Here is a 22633-nt window from a genome sequence, read left to right as displayed (position 1 = left end):
ACCTTTTTAATTTACATCTTTCTTTGTACTTAGGGACTATGAATGAAAAGCTTAAGTACAAAGCAGCAGCTGTTCTCATCACATTTTCAGCTTTGTCGGGATCAAGAGGAAACAAAAAGCTTATGAGACAGGTTCCTTTAACAAGACATTCTGCAGAGGTTGGCTAACTCAGAATATTTTGATGCTTTGGATTAATATAGGCGACATCACAATTTTAGACTAAATTGAGAATGTTTTCCAGCTTTCCCTTATACTATGACACCTATAGAATTAAAATTTTAGCTACTTTTGTTTTGCTGCTGTAGTTCACAGAATCATAGAATACACTAAGATCGAAGAGATCCACAAGGATCATCGAGTCTCACTCCTGGCTCCACAAAATTAAATATATGTCTGAGAGTACTGTCCATACGCTTCTTGAATGGCTTGGTGCCATGATCACCTCCCTTAGGAGCCTATTACTGTGCCCCACCATCCTCACAGTGAAGAATATTTTCTTAATGTATAACCTGAATCACAGCTCCATGCTTTTCACTCGAGCCCTGTCACTGTCACCAGAGAGAAGAGATCAGGTCCTGTCTGTCCACACACCCTCGTGAGGAAGCTGTGGGCCACCATGAGGCCTCCCCTCAGTCTCCTCTTCTCTAGGATGAACAAACCAAGTGACTTCAGCTGCTCTTCATACATCATCTCCTATAGACCCTTCACCACCTTAGAAGCCTTCCTTTAGACACTTTCTAATAGTTTTATATCCTTCTTACCTTGTGGTACCAAAAACAGCACACAGTAATCAAAGTGAGGCCTCACCAGCACATAACAGAGCAGGAATATCCCTTCCCTCAACCAGCTAGCAATGGTTTGCCTGATACACCCCAGGATAAGAATGGTCCTTTTGGCTGCCAAAGCACACTGTTGACTCATTTTCAACTTGTTGTCAATCAGAACTCCCAGATCCCATCCTGTGGGGCTGCTCTACAGTGTCTTGTCCCGCATTATGTATGTATACTCAGGATTGCCTCGTCCCATGTGCAGAATACAGCATTTCCTCTTGTTAAATTTCATGCAGTTGGTGATTGCCCACCTCTCTAATTTGTCAAGATCTCTCTGCAAGGCCTCTATGCTCTTTGGAGAGTCAAAAGTCCCTCCTAATTTAGTATTGTCTGCAAACTTGCTTAGTATGCATTCAAGTCTTGCGTCCAGATAATTTATAAAAAATTGAAGAGAACTGGCCATAAAATGGAGCATGCGGAGCCCCACTAGTGACCGTCAGTCTGATGTAACCCCATTTACAAAAATTATTTCAAAAGGCAGTGAAATTTTTCCTAAAATTCATTCTTGCTTCCAATATTCTCCCTCTCCAAGATTTCATCTTAATGTGATATCGTAGCTGCTCAAAGCTGACATGAAGAAAAATTTCGAAAGCAATTACAAAACTGACAAACAAAAACATCCATAACTACACTATAGATGGTGTCTTCAGAAGTAGTGCAATATGATGCCTGTAAAACACTCCCTTTATTTAACCTGACAAACCCCTCAAAACCAGAAAACTTTCAGGATCACAATGGAACCAAACAAGCAAAGTCTAACTGTAGATAATATTTGGATTCTTTGGGTTTACAATTTTAAGACAGCCCAGTCATTCATACATGATGATGATGAAAAGGTAAGAAGGCAGCACGTGTGGACACCAGTCATTACTGAAGACATTTTTCTTCCTTTTGTTTAGGAAGATACCAAATAACACTGAAACCAGTATGCATCAGACTACACACAATTCAAAGGTGAAATATGAATAAGCTATAGTTCCCCTCTAAAGTAAAATGAAGAGAGAGGAGTTGTTCCAAAGGCCAAGCCAAAACAGGAACCCTATTTAGAAATTTAAATTTTATTGTGAAAAAAAGTTAAAAATTCCATCTCCTCGGAGATTCTTTCTGACATGTAGTTTCTATGACAACTTCTGTATCACCCAGACTCCCTCCTACTAGCACAAAAACTGGTAATACTTTTAATCTCCTTTGGGTCATGAGTAACAGACATAGGTTCAGCAGTTTTGTTCTTCTGTTGTTGCCAGGAACACAGGAGCACAGATCCAGCTATGTGCTGAGAGTTGTTCCATGTTCTCTTCTATCAGGGCTAAAGATCTGCATCATACACTACACTGGAAACCACACAGCCCATCAGTGAAAGAAAAAATATGCCAACGGTTCATCCAGATATAAAAGTAAAGAATGATTGAAAAACATAGAATATAGAGCCCTTAATGTCTGATTTAGGAAAAAGACAAGGAACAATTGTGTTGGAATTGTTTATGGAAAGATGTTAGTAAATACCACTGTGGAAAAAAAATCAAATAAAAATGAAAGCAGCTTAGTGGTAGATAAACATTTCAACATTTACATTCACTATAGCAACTTGCTGCCTCCCTTTTGGACATATGCTGCTTCTGTATCCACATGGCTTGTGCTTTGGTTCCAGAGATATGTCTTGAGAAGATTGAAAAGACTTCTCTGAAGTCACTGTTGTACAACCTGAGTCATACCACAAAACCTGGTGAATTGATGATTTTATATGTTATAAAACAACTGACCTTCAACAGCTCCCTGTTTATCTTCAGTGTGTTTGAACACTATCTGTCAACATCTACCACCAAGGATCTGCCAGCAAAGCTTATTGTGATGCTGAGGGAATTTATTGTCTGATCATTACTATGGTTACTAAATGCTACAGTGAAAAGATTCTGATAGAATTTACTTTTGTGTTCATATTGTTAAATTATCTATAGTTGTTCAAAGACTGTTGAGTGACAATGACTGGAAGCTTTTTTTTTTTAAGAAGTATTTTGCATTTTTATTTTTATTTTTACATGACCTCTTCTCTTGCTGTAAGAAATTGTAAGAAGTAAAACTACCACAGGGAACTGAAACAATAGTTTTAGTTGTACTGTGTTTAAGAGCTCAACTATCCTTTATTCCTTGCCTAGAAGCCCAGGAATAAGTAATTACTTGCTTAGTATTACCCAACACCAGAAAATTTCTGCATGAACTATTCTAACATAAAATACAACAGTCTAAACTAAAACTGTTCTTGAGAATCCTCTGTTCTATTATGATGAATCTTTAGACTTCAAGAGAAAGGTAACAAACAGTTCTATTTAAATGTTCTGTATAAACAGTTTAATCAAAAGGTTTATTTTAATTTGAAAACAGTTTTAGCTATTTCAGTTTATCTGTAGTTAAAAACTAAAGTTTGAAAACAAAATGCTTTAAAACTAATCTACTTTTTTTTTCAGCCAATTTGTAAAAAATATTCATGTCTGACATTTTATCTAGTTGAAATGTGAAAAACCTTCAAAGCCTTCAAAGTACTCAAGAAAACCCTCTGAAACTCAGGACTATCTAATGAGAGTTGTCTGAAATGAACAGTATCATGTCTTGCAGTACCAAGTGATTAACAGGTTGGTTTGAAAGGAGATAGGGTCGCTTGCTTTCACAGCTTTCCTTTTCACTGAGGCTTGCCAGAGACAAAACGTATTTTCAGCAACAGTTTTGAACAATCCTTCAATTACAATAAGCATATTCTATAGTATGGTCATTTCAGGTTTGCAAGAGCACCATGAAGTCATGGATAAATACCTCACTCAAGTATGAACAACTTCCAATCTTGTCAATAGTTGCAGAAAAAGAGAATTAAAGTTTTGTATGGTGGAGACAAGACTTACATCTAAAAGCAAGGTAATAGATAAAAAGTGTGTTTCAAAAGTAACCATTACAAATGAAAATTACTATAAATGCAGTCTGTTAAGCAGGTGAAGACAACAAGAGAAGACATACCCAGATGTTTAGGTTAACTGTAGTGCTGTCTCTCTTGCTTCAGTATTTGCTTCAGAATAATTTTTATTTCCATGGGATATGGTTCCTATTTTCAAGCTGGATCTTCCATGTGTCAACAAAGACTACCAAATAAGCATAAACAGCTTCTCTTAAGATCCTTGTACCTATATCCCCTGCAGAAAAATTGATGTGTTAAACAGCAGTGACATAATCTCTTTTAAACAAGTATCTCTATATAAGGGAAGATGGAAACTTTGTAATAAGATTTTTGTTCTCTTTTGTCTTACAAAGATGCACAGGTTCATAGCTGAGCTTCATCTTATTCAGGAACAGAAAACCAGATGGGAACGCTGCTCACAGAGACAAGACATCACTGCTGAGCTCCCCATGAGGGCCAGCACACACAGTCCATCACATGCAACATCTCAGTAGGAGCCAGGCACCTGCCTGGAGAGGAAATGAGGCCAAAGCAGGTCAGCATTTGAAGCAGGATTACAGGGACTGGAGACTGGGTGTGATGGGAAAATAGTGAATGACTGTAAATCTACTGGGGGTATTGGAGGAGGTAGACTAATGGGAAGAAAGAAGTCATAAAGTCCCATTATACTTAACCTCAATCTTGATACAAATACCATTAATTATCTGTTTATTTTCAAAGGCAAATCTGTATTCTGGTAAATATTGTATCTCTTATTAGCTTAAAAATAAAACGTATCAGCAAGCAGACATCTCAATACAATAAATGCAGTAATACTGAAGCAATAAACAGCTAGCACAATCTAGTTTATTAGATGGATACCCACACTCCTTTGAGGATCCTGGTAGGTCTAACTTTCGAACAGTCTACAGTATGCCTCTCCATGCTACTATGTAGCACAGCACAACGGAAAAGACACTAAACAAACTTATGGTGTGCTTGGCCATAGCAGGTAATGGCATGCTCAGGAAATTTTTTTCTGTGTAACATGAAGCTCTATCATTTGTGGGCTATAGTAACCCCAAGGTTTCTCTACTATAAACCACAGCACAGACGTGCTGTATGTCAGCTTACCTATGTTGGTGCTACCAACGCACTTGGAACATCTCATAGCAAGTGATGTACCTGTACCCTTTCCCCTCTAATACTTCTCACTTCTCACTCTACATTTGATCTTCTGGCTCTAAGTCCCGTAAAAAAAAAAAAAAAAAAAAAAAACACAAAGGAGTTACTATACATGAAAAAATACAAAATCTTAGGACAAAAAAATGTGTCCTTCACATTCCTCCTACAGCCAGTCAAGCACGCTTTGGTGATGACTGCCATATGTTGTGTGGCTCCAAATATTTTACATAGTTTATTTCGATTATTATTAAACATGACTATCCTTGGATAATTACAGCACATATCCACAGTTTTCAACACAGTTTTTGGCATCTACCTAATTTAGGTCTAACTGGAGCAAAATTGTTCCCTATCTGCAGAAACAGCAGCAGAATCATTAAGAACAGCTCTACCACTGCATGCATATACAACCTTATTGTGACTCGACTCTTGCAACATGCATTTCTATCCCATTTACTCCATCATTAAGTACTGCCTCTACTCTTTTTGACTGCACTTTCTCACGTTTTGGCTGTTTTATCATTAGACTGCTATTTCAGTTGTTGTTTTGTCTACTTAGACACACCACCTTCAAAAATTAGTGTTTTTTTTTTTTCTCCACCACTACCGTCCATGGCTTTGTTCTGGGGGAGGTATATGTCTCACTGTTCTCTGCGTATTCATTACTGTACATGCCAATATCGCCATCTTAACAAAAGCCGTTCGATAACCCATGTGCAGCTGGAGGTCACATCAAGAAGCCCTTTGAGAAGGGCCTTCAGAGAAGATTGATTTTTAAGGTGTCAAGGAAAAACAGTTTCAGGTAGTGAAATATCTTTCATAACTTGTCATTTTACTTGCACCATGTGAGGAATTACACTTCCACTAGCTAAATATCGATCACATATTTCTGCCCTGGTTCAGAGTTATAAACAAATGTTGTCTAATCTAAACGGTCATGCTGGAGCACTGCTGAAGTATTTCTGATAACATAGCCACAATGAAGCCTGACATTTTGCATCTGAAAAATCATATGATGGTTTTTAAGAATTCCCTTGCTATCTCTTTTACAGGCAAGATTCATTTTTGTGTCCTTTTTACTCCCCCCATCCTTCTCTTACAGCCCTAGCTAGTAAGATCCCTATAACAGAATTCAGAATGGAAGGAAATCATGTCATTTTTGCACTTTTCAGCATGATTTGAGACTGAAGAGGGTCTGCTATACTGAATTTGTTAACAGCCTCCCCATCAGACTGCAGAAGCAGAAGTTTTCACCTCTACGGATGGTTTATCTCTTTCTTATTGTTCCAGAAAGCACTAAGCATGGCCATAAGACCCGAGGGCCTAGTTAGCCTGTTAGAAATATGCTCACATGCTGGCTTGCTTTAGAGACCAGCCTCAGAATTCGTTCCTCAGATGCCTTTGATGGAGCAAACCGTGCAGCATGCAGGCTGGGGTGTAGTAGCAGGTGCACAGGAGCCAGGGCTTGGGCAGGTTCCCAGCCCATCTGGTGGTGCTCCTGAGGTCCAGCAGGCAACGTTAAGCTCTCTGGCAGGCCATACTGCTTTGCTCTCCAGGGAACAATCGGATCATTTATTCACGATCTGGAAGCAGGGAGAAAACACTCTCCTGCACCTTCTCTTTCTCCTTACCTCACTGCAGGCTGGACAGAGTTTTATCAAAAAATAAAACAAGAGGTAACAGTGAAGGCAAGGCTCATAGAGCAAACAAAAATAGTCGAACCCAGGAAAGAAAGCAGGCTCAATTCACATGAAGAGGTGTGTGCCTAATATTCTCAGTTAAATTAGAAAAGCAAGCAACTTAACTTTCCCAAAGAATACCTAGGAAGTAAGATACATGATCTCTTCACATTTATTTCTGGGGGAATAACTCAACCCCTAGGAGTAGCACAAAAGACTGTTGGTTACATTATTATGTAAGTTTAAGTTTCTGCACTACATAGTCATCTCTGTGGAAGTCTGAGGTCTGCCATCAATTAATATCAACTTGATGGCAAAAAATAAGGTTAACAAACTCTTGGCATAATCCAAATTCTGTACTGCAATCCACTAACTTTAGTGGCAATAGAGAGCACAGCTAAAATCCACTGAAAAGTGGTTCTCAATAGCTCTATGCCTGCCCACCCCACAGACCTTTAAAGGTGCACCCAGTGGTGTCAAATCACCTCACTGGAATGGCAAACAAAGAAGAAAAAAAGAAAAAGAAAAGACTTACAAAGCTTTACTGAAGAACTGAAGATGCATATTTTTCTTTTGCCATTTACAAAAGTTAGTCATTTCTGAATATAGAGTCATTTTGGACAAGACTAATCTCTACAGCCCCTGTAGCATTTCAGTAACCAGAAGAAAAAAAAAAAGAAAAAGAGACAATTATTTTAATTGCAGTGTCTTTAAGATTTAATCTCTAATAATGTGATAGCCAGCTGTTTCTGTAATCTATCTCACTTAACAGAAATGGAATTGGTCACAAACAGCTGTTCTTAAACAGCAGCCACACAAACGTAATTGAATATTTAAGGTCACAACATACAAACTACAGAATTGTGATTTGTGGATAATATCTTTATCTACCTTTCATAAGACAATGCTGAGCCGCCTGAGGACAGATAAAGTGTGTCTAGTAACTATACAACTGACGTTAATTTACTTTCTAAATATAAAATATAATTATCTGATAACCAGTAAGATACAATGTCTGGGAGTTGGTGTTAGACAAATTCAAACAAAAAATGAGCCTGTTGAACTATGAAGGAAGTAACTAGCAGCTTATCAAAAGTCCAATACAGTCCTCATTCTAAGCCTTTGAAGCAGTATTGGATGTCTTTTTGAAATAAGCACTCCTTACCAACCTGCCATTACTTCTTTGATTCAGGAATTATTGGTTAAAAATGCCCTCCACTATCAGGCAGAAGGTAAAACAAATCACCAGTGGTTGTTCTTGCAGTTCTTAAAATATCTGAAAATAGCATCACTAAATAGGTCATATGAATATGGCTGTATTAAAAATACCTATAGTTAACGGAGACACTTATTTTTCAAAGACTCTCATTTACACTGACCTATGCACACTTAAGTACCTACAGACATTGTTGCTCTAAGTACTAACCACAAAAATAAGTCAGTCTTCAAATTAAACAGATATTTTTGCTTCATGCCTGACTTTTCTATTCAATTTTAGCAAAATAGCTGTAGCTTGCACAAAATTTTCATCAAAGCCATCAAGAATGAAGGGTGGGTCACAGTAATCTACTTCGTCACCAATCTACAATCACATTCCGATGATATAGTCTGGAATAAAGATCTGTTTGTCTCCATCTTTTGGCTCCAACAACAAACTGAACAAGCAAGCACAATCAGTTAGATAACATCTGTTTTATACAGAATCAAATACCCAAGTGTTAGTAGTTCTGTCAACAATTAACTGCACCGACAATAGGAATGTAGAACTGTACAACTGCCTATGTACCAGATTTTGTAATAGCATGCTCAATATTTTATACAATTGAGAGCATATTCACAGAATCACAGAATGGTTAAGATTGTACGGTCACCCTGTCCGATCCCCTGCTCAAGCAGGGCCACCAAGAGCAGGCTGTCCAGGCAGCTTTTGAAGATCTCCAAAGAGGGAGATCCACAGCCTCTGTGGCAGTGCTCCATCACCCACACATACAGAAGTGCTGCCTGGTGTTCAGAGAAAGCCAGTGCCCCTGTGTTCTAGTTCGTACCCACGGCCTCTTCTCCTAGCACTGGGCACCACTGAACAGAGCCTGGCTCCATCCTCTTTGCACCTCCCTTCAGGTATTTGTAGACTTTGATGAGATCCTCTCTGAGCCTCCTCTTCTCCAGATTGAACAGTCCCAGCTCCCTCAGCCTCTCCTCACACAAGAGATTCATTCCATTCAATGTACTCATTTATTTAAGTGTCATTATGATCAGTCTGTTTATATATCTTAATCATATATTCAAAGGAGCTATAAGGGCTTTCTTTTCCTTAACCAGTATCTTAAGTAATGTGAGTATTAGTTAATGTGAGCAATGAAACTAGCAAAAGGACTCTTTTTTCATACTTGACAAAAGTAAGAGTTCATTCTGTTGTAATCATGTCTTTTTTATACTGAAACACACGTGGAAAAAAAGACTTCCTAATAAGCTTATGTTGAAATACAGCTAACATGAAAATTTGTAGTAGTACTATTGTGCACAGGAAGATACTGTAATAGTAAATTACTTAAGGAAATAAAAATGAATACTATAAGGTTCCCACCAGTCTTCAGTGAGCTCAAATCATTCTTCTTTTGGTTCTACAAAAGTTGAATTACTTCTGGAGTTAGAAGTGCAACTGAGTAATTTTTGAGACTATCTTTAAAATCATACTTAAATTTTCTGTATTACCAGGCTTACAAATGGGGAGTGAAGTAGATTTTAAAAGTGATAGCAAGCACCTAGTTCTGTAAGTAGAGTCTCTTCTGGTTATTGCACTTACCATGAGGGTGTGGAAGGAACATCAAGGTCAAAGGCGCTGACAGTGAAAACAGACAAAAGCAGTGAAAGACCAGGAATTAAAGAGGAAGGGATATGTTAGAAAGTTTGAAAGCTTGGCTCTGAGAGGTCTGAATGTGACAGGATCATGAGATTAACCTCCAGAATGGGCACAAAACAGGCACTGAGGTGAGGAACAAAGAGGACCAACACTGCTTGGCATATGAGAAATGGCACAGTTGCACCACCAGGAAAAGCCACAGAAGCCTCTCTCGGCAGGATACAGACTGATGCCTGGGGAAAAACAAGCTGTGCTATAACCTACTGGCAATTAATACAAACCGATACATTTCCATTGAAGCAAACTTACTCTCGGAACAGAAAAAGTTCATTTAAAATCTTCAATAGCGAGCAATAAATAACAAAAAACTACCATTATTAGTGATTTCCTTCAGCACGTACCCATATAAACAGTTAAGTCTCCTTGTCCATTGGAAGTCTTTCAAAAAGGAAGACTGTATGCTGCTCCTCCACATCAGCTGTCATTAAGGACTGCACTGCAAACTGCAGACAAAGCCAGGACTATGGTAGATTTGTTTGATCTTCTCAAAGCAAGCAGTTCAGGAATTCATTCAGAGAGATTCTTAAATCTATACTAGAGTAAGCTCAGATTTGTGTGTAGCTCTGAAACATTCCTTCAGATCTCCTCCCTTCTTCTCCAATTGCACAGCAAAGAGTCATGCAATGAAAAGGACAGTCCAATATGAGTAGCTCACACATTTTTTTTTGTGGAAAATGAAACACATGGAAAGAAGTTTAAAAAAATTACTCTAGAAAACTTAAGATGCCATTTAATGCTACATATGACGTTTTCAAACTATCAATTACATTTGCGGAAATAAAGGTAATATTGAACCAGAAGTAAAGCTTCTCTAAAACAGTTTATAAAGTCCCTAGATACAACATGCCAGAAAGACTTGTGTAGAACATAAGCAGCACTACAGTGCTTGCTCATTTGACTTTAGTCCAACAGGCAAGGGGATCTTGCCTTACAAAACATGATGAGTGAAGGATACAAACACACCAAATAATGTAATTAATATAATTAATATTTCTGCAAAATAACTTGGCTTATCCTGAACGTTGAAGGTCTAGTGGTTTTCCAGTCCCAGGCAAACCACTAACTGAAAAGGCCACAAGTATGGCCTCTTAACAGAAAATATCAATTCAAAGAAACACGAAAAAAAATTACACTTTCATAAGGAAACTGTTACAAAAATGTTGGTAATAATTGCATTTTGGTAGGGTTAATATTTTTTCATCAAAAATAGGAAAGCAGAAACAAGGTAAACTCATTAAAATTCAACTTTTCTGAAATAAATAGGTTTCTACAGCTATTTTTATATTCTGCCAAATTGTGGTGAGATATTTTATAGACATGACAATTGCCATGTAAAAGCACTATAATTATGGCTAAGAAAACTGGTTCAAAGGTTACCTTTTACCTTAGGAACATTTCTCAACTGAAAATACTTAACGGTGATGGGCTAAACAGGGATAAGGTAAATTACAGTATAAACAGTAATATAAACAGTAATAAATAAATAAATAAAAGGTTTGCTCACCTTTTATCATGGAAAGTTTCTAAGCAAACTACATATTCACTGACATGAATCATATAAACCCTGCCAGACTGTTCCCACTCTGTGCAAGGAACCTCTGCGCATACATGTAGAATCTGCATTTCTGCCCTATCTTCCCTTTTCACCCCCAAAGACATATTTTATGAGACTGACATATATAACCTTACACTGACTACATGCAAGTAGGTCTATTACCATGAGTAAACCTGTTAAGTAGAACTTTCATTTAGCCAAATGGATAAAATATTTTCTCTTCAGCTATAATATATCTTGTCAGGTGCCAGGAACAACAGAACTGAGAAAATATTAATTACTAAGAAACTGCAAATATTTAGCAAAGGATGGTTCACTCTTGAAATTGCAAACAAGAACACCTCCTATTAATAGCTGTTTCAACATTTCTCTATAAAGAAAAGCTACTCTAAAACTATTTTTAAAATCACTGCCTTTCCATAAACATATATTTAAGGAATTAATGAGTTTGCATCACCTAATAACTGTAGTACAGATAAAAAGCTTAGTGTCCATACTATAAAAGCTATTAATGGAGGAAGTGTAACTATCCCAGTCAGCAACATTCTTTCATTACAAATGATCTGAACACTGAAAGTCCATCACTGCAATAAGAAAACTGAATGTACACAATTCTGATGAAGGTGAATGGGCGTCCTTGGGCAGAAAAATATTCCTGAAGCTGTACCTTGCAATACACTTTTGAATAATACAGATAACAACAGGCAATGAGGTAAAACCTTAATATCAGAACTTCCCATTCTGTGAATGGTATTTAGACAGCCCATCACTGTTTAGTATTTTCAGTTGAGAAAACACAGAACTTTTCATCCTTGGAATGCAACATTGGCTTGAAATGATCAGTAGTATGAGAAAATGTTATCACTAAAAAAAAAAAAAAGAAGATTTACCTGAAATGAAAACAAACTGGACTGTGAAAACAAATTGTTTACACACAAAAATTTCAAGAAGTTTTGCACATTTGAAAGCATACGCAGAATCATTTTTCACTGATGCAGTGAGACCTATATATTTTTGTCATTACCAAAGGGACAGTTTCAAAAGTCATACTGTTTCCCCTGATAAGGAAATAAAGCATGTCACTGCACATATATAATGAGGGGATAAATATCACTTTGGTATACTGATATAAACTGAAATACTAAATGGTTACAGAACTGGCAGAACAAGTGCATTAGAGAATGCCTGCAAAATGTGAAAGTGAAGCCAAGAGAAATTGTCCAGAGATACTAAAAACTATCTCAACATTTTGACACTCAGAGTCTTCAACACAGATCTTCATTCTCCTGTTTTCTGAGAGATCCACCAGCACTCAGAGGCAAGGCTAACAATACAGGCAGAGAGCGACATGCTTTTCACTAGCTCTGTGTCACCTGCATTCAAAACCAGAGGCAAAAACCTAGGAATAGGATTAGTATCTCTAGAGCAAAAATGCCTTTTAAGTGATATTTTTTACACTAATTGATGGCTTTGGATCACAAACTTAACTACTGTGAACTGGATTTACCACACTGCTTGGCAACGACAGCCTCAGTATGATCTTTTTCTTTAGTGTTTGTTTAGTGATTACCAGTAATGTACTCTTGACATAATATGACAAATGGAACAGAAAAAAAAGAAGGAAGAGCAGATTTGAAAGTTGTTAAATGTGAGTTGTAGTGTATTTTAAAATGGAAAAAAAATTAGGCAGCACCTATAAGAGATTTCTGGCACATATGAAAGATCAAACAAAAGTGAGGTAGATTAAGCATCAACTTTGCTTGAACTGAAGCTGCCAACATATCCCTAGATGAACTACACAAGTTCTTTGAAAGTAAAATTATAGAAGTATGATAATTTCATGCTGTGTGTCTGCAAGCTAGTAAGAGTCTACTATTACAATAACACTACTGACTAGCTTTTTGTAAAATAATATTTTTATATATTATAAATTATTATATTATATATTTATGTATTTATAATATATTTTATAATACATTTTACATTTAATAAATTCTGTATTTTTCTTGAATTTAGAAGATTAAGCTAATCCTGGGTTTACTGAGATATGGCAATTATGCTTCATCTCTGTCTTTCAAAAAACACATCCTGTGACATACTCCTCATCTCAATAGATGACTGAATTATGGTTTAATGTTTGACTGTTCTAAGTATGCAATGTATCAGGAATGGACAAACCAGCTCAAGAGCCAAATTTGGCTTACTACCATTTCAAATGAAGCTTACTTACCAGTGGCACAGCATGGGTTTTAACACACCTCATGAGAACACAAAGAAAACCTGTTCAGAATGTACTTTAAGCAGGAAAACTTTTAAAGAAATAAAGTGACAAAGTATTTGAGCTATTAATCAAGGTATCCCACTGTCACATTTGTTGTCACAACACTCAAGCTTGCATAAGATCCTCCTGCTCTACGCTGCTTTGTGCTGCATAAAACTTCCTACCAAAGGCTGTCCTTCCAACTAAGAACATTGAAAAGCGGCATCACTGGGAGACTGAAAGTGCTGGGTTAAGGAGATGCATTACATGATGGCAGAATATGAAACTCAGCATGAGGTTGTGGCCTGTATTTTGGGCATTAGGATCTCCCAGGTGGTAAGCACTCAGAAACCTAGCTGAGGTATCTTAGCATGTATTTGAGACATCACAAGTTTGGCCATGCCTGGTATATTTAAAAAGTGAAGAGGCCTGAAAATGTCCTACAATGTAGAAATACTAGTTTTAAACTAAGAGGAAAGAAATAACAAAAATTACAGTGTGAACTTCTTACAGAAGACCTGTCTGGCTTACAAATAATAAAACATACTGTAAAAGGAATAAATTAACATGAAATGCTGTTATATTCAACAAAAGCAAAATGAGGGGGAAAAAAAAAGTATGGAGTTGTATCTTTACTAAGTTAAAAAGCTTTGAATAATATGACTGAAGAAAAAGAAGAAGATACTACTATAGTAAACAATATGCAGGCTGCTATAGCTATGCAACTAAGGCATCTACTTATCGTGTACTGGCTATGTTTCTTTGAGCATCTTCCAACACTTGCCATTACAAAATGACAGTGCAATATTTTCCATTGCCCGTGTTTATGGAATTGCAATGACTTAGTTCAGGTGAGAGCAGTCTGATGGGCCCCATGAATGATGGAATGTGAGAGAGTAAAACTTTCGCTTATGATCCATCCACAAGACTCACTAACGTATTGTAATTCCAAGCCATACATTAGGGAAAAAAATAAAGAAACAAAAAATAAATGCAGGATCGGCTTTAGATTCTGTTACCAAGTATGCCAGCAAGTTATAAGCATCTCTGAAACAGGACATATCTGTCCTCTTTTCTAGAATCTGTACTGCTTATGGGATTTCTCTGAAGGTCTCTGTATACTGTAATAAATTTGAGACAAAAGAGGGAAGTTTCAGATGTTTGCTCATTAATATAAAGACCCTTAGGTCTAAGAATAAATGTTAAGTCTTGCCCTGAATGAAAATCATGTCTATTTTAGCAAGAAACAACACTTTTCCTTTAGTACTGACAAATCTTTCATAAACCTCAAGAAAAAGCCACCTGAAGGGATGCTTTAGCCTTTACTAATGCCTTTGTGGAAAGAGAATTGAGCTCTAGAGACAATTCAGATAGAAGTAAAACAGTAAAGTGTCACCTCGTCCACCTCAAATTAACATGGTGGCTGATACAGCTTAATGATTTTTTTCAATTGTAGGCCAACTAAGGGATAGATCCTTCTGCCAACACATATGTTTTAGGTTATCATTGTTTTTTTCATAGATTTTGCAGCTTATTTTTAGCTTGCGTTAACATCAGCAGTATTACAGAATTCTGAAAGAGGATGAGTATAATAGTCCAGCTGGTGTAGGGGTTTAAGTAATGTTAGGCACATCGCAAAACAGTTCATATAAAAACTGGAGTGGATGATAAGTACTTACACTTGCCAGGATTAAATATCTTCTGGTTAAAGAATGTAGTAAGGCTTCCAGAGGTCTAAGAAAAAGCAGTTGCAAATCTACTACAATTTTTCTTGAGCCATTTCTGCAAACCTTTTTCACCTTCTTGAATAGATTCAAGTGGGAACAGCTATTAATGAAGCTTGTTTGTTAGGAAAATGGAAACTAAGATGCATTTTTTGTACTGCAAAGACAGCTAGATCTTATTGATAAATTTATATCTTTCTTTGACAATCTCCCTGTAGAATTGAGTGATGTGCCATCTGCAGACCCATTCTAAAGATGGCCTAAAATGACTTATAATTTCAAGATGGCAGATTTGCAGAGGCAAACATGATACATGTCAGAACAATAGAACAAGACAGAACAATAATTGCTTGAAGCCAGGTCATAACAAATAAATGTAAGTAGGTTAATAAGTAACAATTCAATGTTACATAAAAAGCATGTATCCTTTCAAGACATTTCTAGAAAACTAAATTTTAAATGGTAACCTGGTTCGCATTCAATTTATAGAAAAGAGAATGGAAGCACAGGTGATGTTAGTCTAGTTAAGCTGAATTATGCACATTTCAAATTACAAGCATTCCTTTTTAGAGGAGGCTGATAACTTCCCCTACCTGCTGTGTATGACCCCCTATAAAAGTGATTCAGGATATTCAATAATTTACATCAAGTACAAAGATAACAAGGTTTTAGTACAATTTTGTTCCATAATATTTCATTAGTTACTGGAGTCATATTGATCTGTAATTAGATAATGTTTTGCCACATCAGGTAGAGATTCTGCAGCCTCATTCAGGTCCTGTCAATAAAATGAAGAATCTTCACTTTGACAGGCAAATATATTCAAGAAGATACAAAGGATTCAGGATATATTAAAAGAAAATAAATAAAATCTCACAAACAAACAAACAACAGCAAAAAAAAAAAAAAAAAAAACACCCACATCCAAGCATCCAAGTTATAAGAAAAGAAAGAAGAAGAAGAAAAAAAAAAAAAAAAGCAAGGTTGATAAAATGCCTCTTCCTCCCATCAACAAGCCCCTCAAGAGTCTGGAAGGAAAATCTGGGGATCTTTCTCTTTTTCTTTTACCAGCAGGGACAAGTGCTACTTAAGTCTATATAAATGGCTAAGCTACACTGCCCTAGTCATCCTGAATACAGAAGCTCTATCCCTTTCTCAGCCTTTGTTTCCTACCTAGAATAACCCAATTCTGGTTCCAGTAGGTACCCTCTTACTACAAGCCCTTCTTTTAGGAACAAATGATGCTTGAGTGGATTACAGTCAGGTGATGGCAGGAGAGGACAGATGGTAGATATGGGGAACAGCTGCCACTACAAGCAAAAATGGAAGGGCAAGGTCACTTTAGAACTCTAGTCATAGATAAGAAACAGGTGGTTTGTTTGCTTTCACGTCTCTGAAATAATCCTGGGCAGCACTAAACAACAGATATTTTAGCCTATATTCTCCTAGAAGAGAATAGAAATCAACTATACTCAAAAGAGCAATTTGTTAGGTACACAGTTGTAGAAGGATTCTTGTCACAACAGGAGACTGTACCTGACTGCTAAGAAATACCAGCAAAGCCACAAAAATTCAAGTCCTTTTCCCCTGAAATGTCTGCCTGTGATATGTGACAGCAGACTTATGCAGTACATGACCCAGGTGACAATCCAGAAAACCAGATGCCTGTCTCAGGCATCTGATTTGCTAAAAAAGAAGTTATGGAAAGGCCACTGAAAACAGGCAGGCTTAATGACTATATGCTTGTATGACCTGAAGTTGATTACAAAAGTACCGTGTTATAAAATGTACACGCAGCTACATTTATTAACAAGATGCCTAAAGGCATAACAATGTGGTCAAAGCACGGATCGAAATGTCTTACACTCCTTACATACTTGTTTCTGCTGTTTAATTTCTATACTACTATGTGTTTTACTTGCTTATTTTGAGTACATCATAATAATAGCAAATAACTGTGTATGTCCCAAACTTTCCCATGAGGTGCTCAGCAGGCCGAACAATTGATATGCCTTACTGTTATAAACAACACACTACACAAACAAAGTAACTAATGAAATATTAAAATACCAAGGCTAGCATGACCATAAGCAGAGACAATGAGACACAAGGGTGCTTTTAGCAGCCCTTTTTCAAAGGAGGTAATGGACCAATTTTAACCAATATTGTTCCGATGCCTACCCTATGCAATGGAATTGTACACATATACTAATTATTGTTTCTCATTTCTGTAGATTGCCTTTCTGCTACAATAAAGCTGACTTATCGTTAACACTGATCCCTTGTAAACTTAAACATCCTTAAAAATGAAAAGGGAAGTAAAAGAAGAATGATGATGATACACCTTCATACTAGACAAAATGTACACAAAACCATCTTCAGAATAGTCATACACAGTTACGGAAAGGAAGATGGTTTATTAAATGAGGCAGGCCTTTTAAGTGCAATATGGTATCAATTAGGGATCCATGGGTATAGCTACTATGTAATAGATCCAGGGTTGATAAAAATCTATTATATCTGTAAATAACTGGCATTCCAGCACCAAAGGAATATTGTTATATTTAAAGGAATCTAAAGAAAAGTAATAAAATTGAATTAAAATATGCTGGTTTTAACTCTGAAGATTTCATAAATTACATCTCAGATAAAAAGAATACATAATAGCAAAGAACTTTACACCCCCCCCCCCCCAACCCTCTAAAACCCCCTTAAGCTTCAGAGCTTAAGTCAATAACTAACAGTTAAGGTTTCTATTTGGTATTTTTACCTTTGGATATTTTCACAGAATTGCTGAGGTTGGAAGGGAGCTCTTGAGGTCATCTGGTCCAACCCTCTGCTCCAGCAGGGCCACCCACCCATGCTGAGAGGACCACAAGGCCTGCGGAGTCCCCACGGGTATCTGAGGGTGTTTCAGGGCCCTGACACCCTCGGGCTGTGCATGCAGAGGCAGGGGCCGGCAGGCAGCAGCTCTCACAAGAGGGATAGGCACAAGTTGTTTGGTGCCTGGTGCCCCCACTGTCAGCTCAAACAGTGGGGAGCTGCAGAGAACCATCCCCTAGTGAGCACCATGACAATGAGACGTGAACTGGGGGGGGCGCACTGCGGCAGCAGGTGCGCGGCCATCTTCTCTGTTCAGCAACAGGTTTGGGATGTGGTCCCTGTGGTCCCCTCAGCCAGCTGTTGGTTGTAAAAACCTACACAGAAACCTGAGGTCTACAGGGAGTTAGCAGAGCTAACAGAGCTTTGAGATCATTAGAAGCATGGTGGTCAAGACCAGGGTCCCATGGCATGTACCTCTAAGGACCACCAGCTGAAGGCTGTCAAGAGCAAATAGAGAACACCCTGGGGAAGGTGTCATGGTCTCTGGTAACTTGCAGCAACAGGATAACACTTCCTCCTATTTCCTCAAATGTAGGTACACCAGCTGCACACACTGTAAGCTGCAAAGGGATGCAGTGAGTGCTAATAGTGGGTGACTCTACTGGAAGGCACTAGGGTGCCCGTCTGCTGGCTTGAAATAGTCAAGGGAGGTCTGCTGATTGCTAAGGCCCAGAAACTGGGTTGTCACAGAGAGACCACCACAACTGTTGGCTACATGGTTGGTATTAATACCAGTTACATGGCTGGTATTAATCATCAAGGCCAGGGCCTTGACTTTGATGATCACAGAACTTATTTTGATGAATACAGATTACTGGGAGAGATGGGACCACAACTATCTAGGAAAGGAAAGAGAATATTTGCTGGAAAGCTGGCTGATCTTTTGAATTGAGCTTTAAACTAATGAATCGGGGGGGACAGGACCCCAAGCCATGACACTCATATATTTGCAAATGACAGGGTGGAAAAGTGCACCTACCAGAGTAATGAGGAATGTCCCCCGACCCTCCAAAAAGCTTTTGCCAAAAAGATTAGGCAGTTGGTAGTCCAAATGAACAGTCCCTATACTAATGTATCAAGGTAACAAACAACAGGAGCTGGTAGGTGCTGTCCAGCTGGAAAGCTATGATATGATCAGTATCACTGAGACTTTGTGGGATGAGTCACAGAATTGGACCACTGCAGTAGAAGGCTATGAACTGTTCAGAATGGACAAGCAAGGAAGGAAAGGTGAGGTGGTTGCCCTCTACACAAGAAAATGGTTTTGATTGTACAGAGCTGTCTCTGAAAAAAAAAAAAAAAAGAAAAAAAAAATAATGCACAGGTCAAGAGCTTATGGGTGACAATTTAGGACCAAACCAACAAACGAAACTTGATGGTTGGTATTTACAACAGGCTGCTTGATCAAGGGGAGGGTATTAATGTGGAGTTCTTCCTTCAGCTACAGGAAACATCACTCACAGGCACTGATTTTGCTGGGGGACTTCAGCCACCTGGACATCAGTGAACATGCCCCGGTAGATTTACAATCTCAAGGGATATAGGCATGGATATTTCTAAATCATCCTTATCTCATGGTCCACCCTAGTTTCTTAAATCTGACCCCAACTCCCTCAGTAGTCCTAATGCAATGAGCTATCTTCATATTTATACTCAATCTTGCTTTGTCTGAGTTCATATAAAAAGGATAGTCTAAGAAATAGAGAATTGTGTAGTTTCATTAGTTTATACACTGATTTGAGATACAGTCTGTGACTTCGAATTATTTTACCCATTGCATGTATTTCAACACCTAATTACAGAATCACAGAATCATCTAGGTTGGAAGAGACCTTCAAGATCACCTAGTCCAACCTCTGACCTAACACTAACAAGTCCTTCACTAAACCATATCACTAAGCTCTACATCTAAACATCTCTTAAAGACCTCCAGGGATGGTGACTCAACCACCTACCTGGGCAGCCCATTCCAATGCCTAACAACCCTTTCAGTAAAGAAGTTCTTCCTAATATCCAACCTAAACCTCCCCTGGTGCAACTTTAGCCCATTCCCCCTTGTCCTGTCACCATGCGCGTGGGAGAATAGACAAATCCCTACCTCGCTACAGCCTCCTTTAAGGTACCAATAGAGAGCAATAAGGTTGCCCCTGAGCCTCCTCTTCTCCAGGATGAACAATCCCAGCTCCCTCAGCTGCTCCTCGTAAGACTTGTTCTCCAGACCCCTCACCAGCTTCGCTGCCCTTCTCTGGACTCTCTCGAGCACCTCCATGTCCTTCTTGTAGCGAGGGGCCCAAAACTGAACACAGTACTCGAGGTGCGGCCTCACCAGAGCCGAGTACAGGGGGACAATCACTTCCCTAGACCTGCTGGCCACACTGCTTCTTATACAAGCCAGGATGCTGTTGGCCTTCTTGGACACCTGAGCACACTGCTGGCTCATATTCAGCCGACTATCAACCAGTACTCCCAGGTCCTTCTCTGCCAGGCAGCTTTCCAACCACTCATCTCCCAGCCTGTAGCTCTGCTTGGGGTTGTTGCGCCCCAGGTGCAGGACCCAGCACTTGGCCTTGTTGAGCTTCATACAGATGGCCTCAGCCCATCGATCCAGCCTGTCCAGATCCTCCTGCAGAGCCTTCCTACCCTCGAGCAGATCGACACACGCACCTAACTTGGTGTCATCTGCAAACTTACTGAGGGTGCACTCCATCCCCTCATCCAGATCATCAATAAAGATATTAAAGAGGACTGGCCCCAGTACTGAGCCCTGGGGGACGCCATTAGTGACTGGCCTCCAACTGGATTTAACTCCATTCACCACAACTCTTTGGGCCCGGCTACCCAGCCAGTTTTTAACCCAACGAAGCGTATGCCAGTCCAAGTCATGAGCTGCCAGTTTCTTGAGGAGAATGCTGTGGGAAACGGTGTCAAAAGCCTTACTGAAATCAAGATAGACCACATCCACAGCCTTTCCCTCATCCACTAAGCGTGTCACTTTGTCATAGATGGAGATCAGGTTCGTCAAGCAGGACCTGCCTTTCATAAACCCATGCTGACTGGACCTGATCGCCTGGTTGCCCTGTAAGTGCCGCGTGATGACACTCAAGATAATCTGCTCCATGAGCTTCCCTGACACTGAGGTCAAACTAACAGGCCTATAGTTCCCCGGGTCTACCCTCCGACCCTTCTTGTAGATGGGCGTCACGTTGCTAGCCGCCAGTCGACTGGGACCTCCCCTGATTGCCAGGACTGCCGATAAATGATGGAAAGCAGCTTGGCCAGCTCCTCCTCCAGTTCTCTCAGTACCCTCGGGTGGATCCCATCCGGCCCCATCGACTTGCGTACATCCAAGTGCTGTAGCAGGTTGCCAACCATTTCCTCATGGATAGTGAGGGTCACATTCTGCTCCCCATCCCCTTCCACCAGCTCAGGGTACTGGGTATCCAGAGAACAACTGGTTTTGCCGCTAAAGACTGAGGCAAAGAAGGCATTAAGCACCTCAGCCTTTTCCTCATCTCTTGTAACTAGGTTTCCCCCCACATCCAGTAAAGGATGGAGATTCTCCTTAGTCCTCCTTTTTGTGTTGATGTATTTATAAAAACATTTTTTGTTATCTTTAACGGCAGTAGCCAGATTGAGCTCCAGATGAGCTTTGGCTCTTCTAATTTTGTCCCTGCACAGACTCGCAACAGCCTTATAGTCCTCCTGAGTGGCCCGCCCTCTTTTCCAAAGATTATAAACCCTCTTTTTTCTCCTAAGCTCAAGCCACAACTCTCTGTGCAGCCAGGCCAGTCTTCTTCTGCGCCGGCTTGTCTTTGGGCACGAGGGGACAGACCACTCCTGAGCCATTAAGATTTCCTTCTTGAAGAGTGCCCAGCCTTCCTGGACTCCTCTGCCCTTCAGAACCACCTCCCAAGGGACTCTGCCAAACAGTGTCCTGAGCAGCTCAAAGTCAGCCCTCCGGAAGTCCAAGACAGCGTGTGGAAGAATGTGCCTGTGGAAGAATGAATTATCATATATTCCTTCCAGAAACAATATTTATGGAAAAGTCACACTTTTTTTTTTCCTGAATATACAAGAAAAGGTGAATGCAGCTGTACCAAGACACGATGAGATACCAGGTATCTGAATAATTATACATTTTCATTCAAGATAATACCTGTGGATCATTTTAGAAATACAGTGACATTATAAAGCACCTTGTATTTCATTTCAATTTTTGTTTGTTTGTTTGTTTGCTTATACATGTATATTTATAATTGATCTCAATTCCCGTTTTATTTCTTTTATATACTTACAAGCCTCAGGTAAAATGAAAAGGTCCTTGTGCATTATACTCAGCAAGACTTTGCTACACACCATGGACAGCAATCATAACTATCTACAAGATTACTGGTGATTGTCAAAAAATTAAACAGATAAATTTTGAAAATATTGTAGGATGATTTAACAAATCCATAAAATAAATGGCTCACTGTGCAAACCAAGTATCACAGAAAATAATGGAAAAAGCAACATGGGGTGAAGTTATCATCACTGAAATGTATGAAAGGTATGTAATAATGGTCTAACTTACATGTAAACCAGAAGTCTAAGTACATGGTAAATACATACATCATTGAAATCCACACAGATCTTACAGACTTAAATAGCTACAGAAACAGAGCTTAGAAATAATCA

The 22633-nt window shown here is 38.9% G+C and overlaps 1 protein-coding gene and 1 long non-coding RNA gene across 2 annotated transcripts in view; both read right to left on the bottom strand.

Annotated features, from left to right (window-relative positions):
* SNTG1 (syntrophin gamma 1) overlaps window positions 1-22633 on the bottom strand; it is a 371706-nt gene that overhangs the window by 301808 nt on the left and 47265 nt on the right. The window lies entirely within an intron of this gene.
* LOC136790179 (uncharacterized) lies at window positions 1795-8696 on the bottom strand. The gene is made up of 3 exons (XR_010829675.1): window positions 4885-8696; window positions 4121-4280; window positions 1795-4006 (listed from the first exon to the last, which is right to left on the bottom strand). It is a non-coding gene; the product is annotated as an uncharacterized lncRNA (long non-coding RNA).

This window comes from Anser cygnoides, chromosome 2 (assembly GCF_040182565.1).
Source record: "Anser cygnoides isolate HZ-2024a breed goose chromosome 2, Taihu_goose_T2T_genome, whole genome shotgun sequence".
NCBI lineage: Eukaryota > Metazoa > Chordata > Aves > Anseriformes > Anatidae > Anser > Anser cygnoides.
This window is presented reverse-complemented; position numbering and strand designations above follow the sequence as displayed.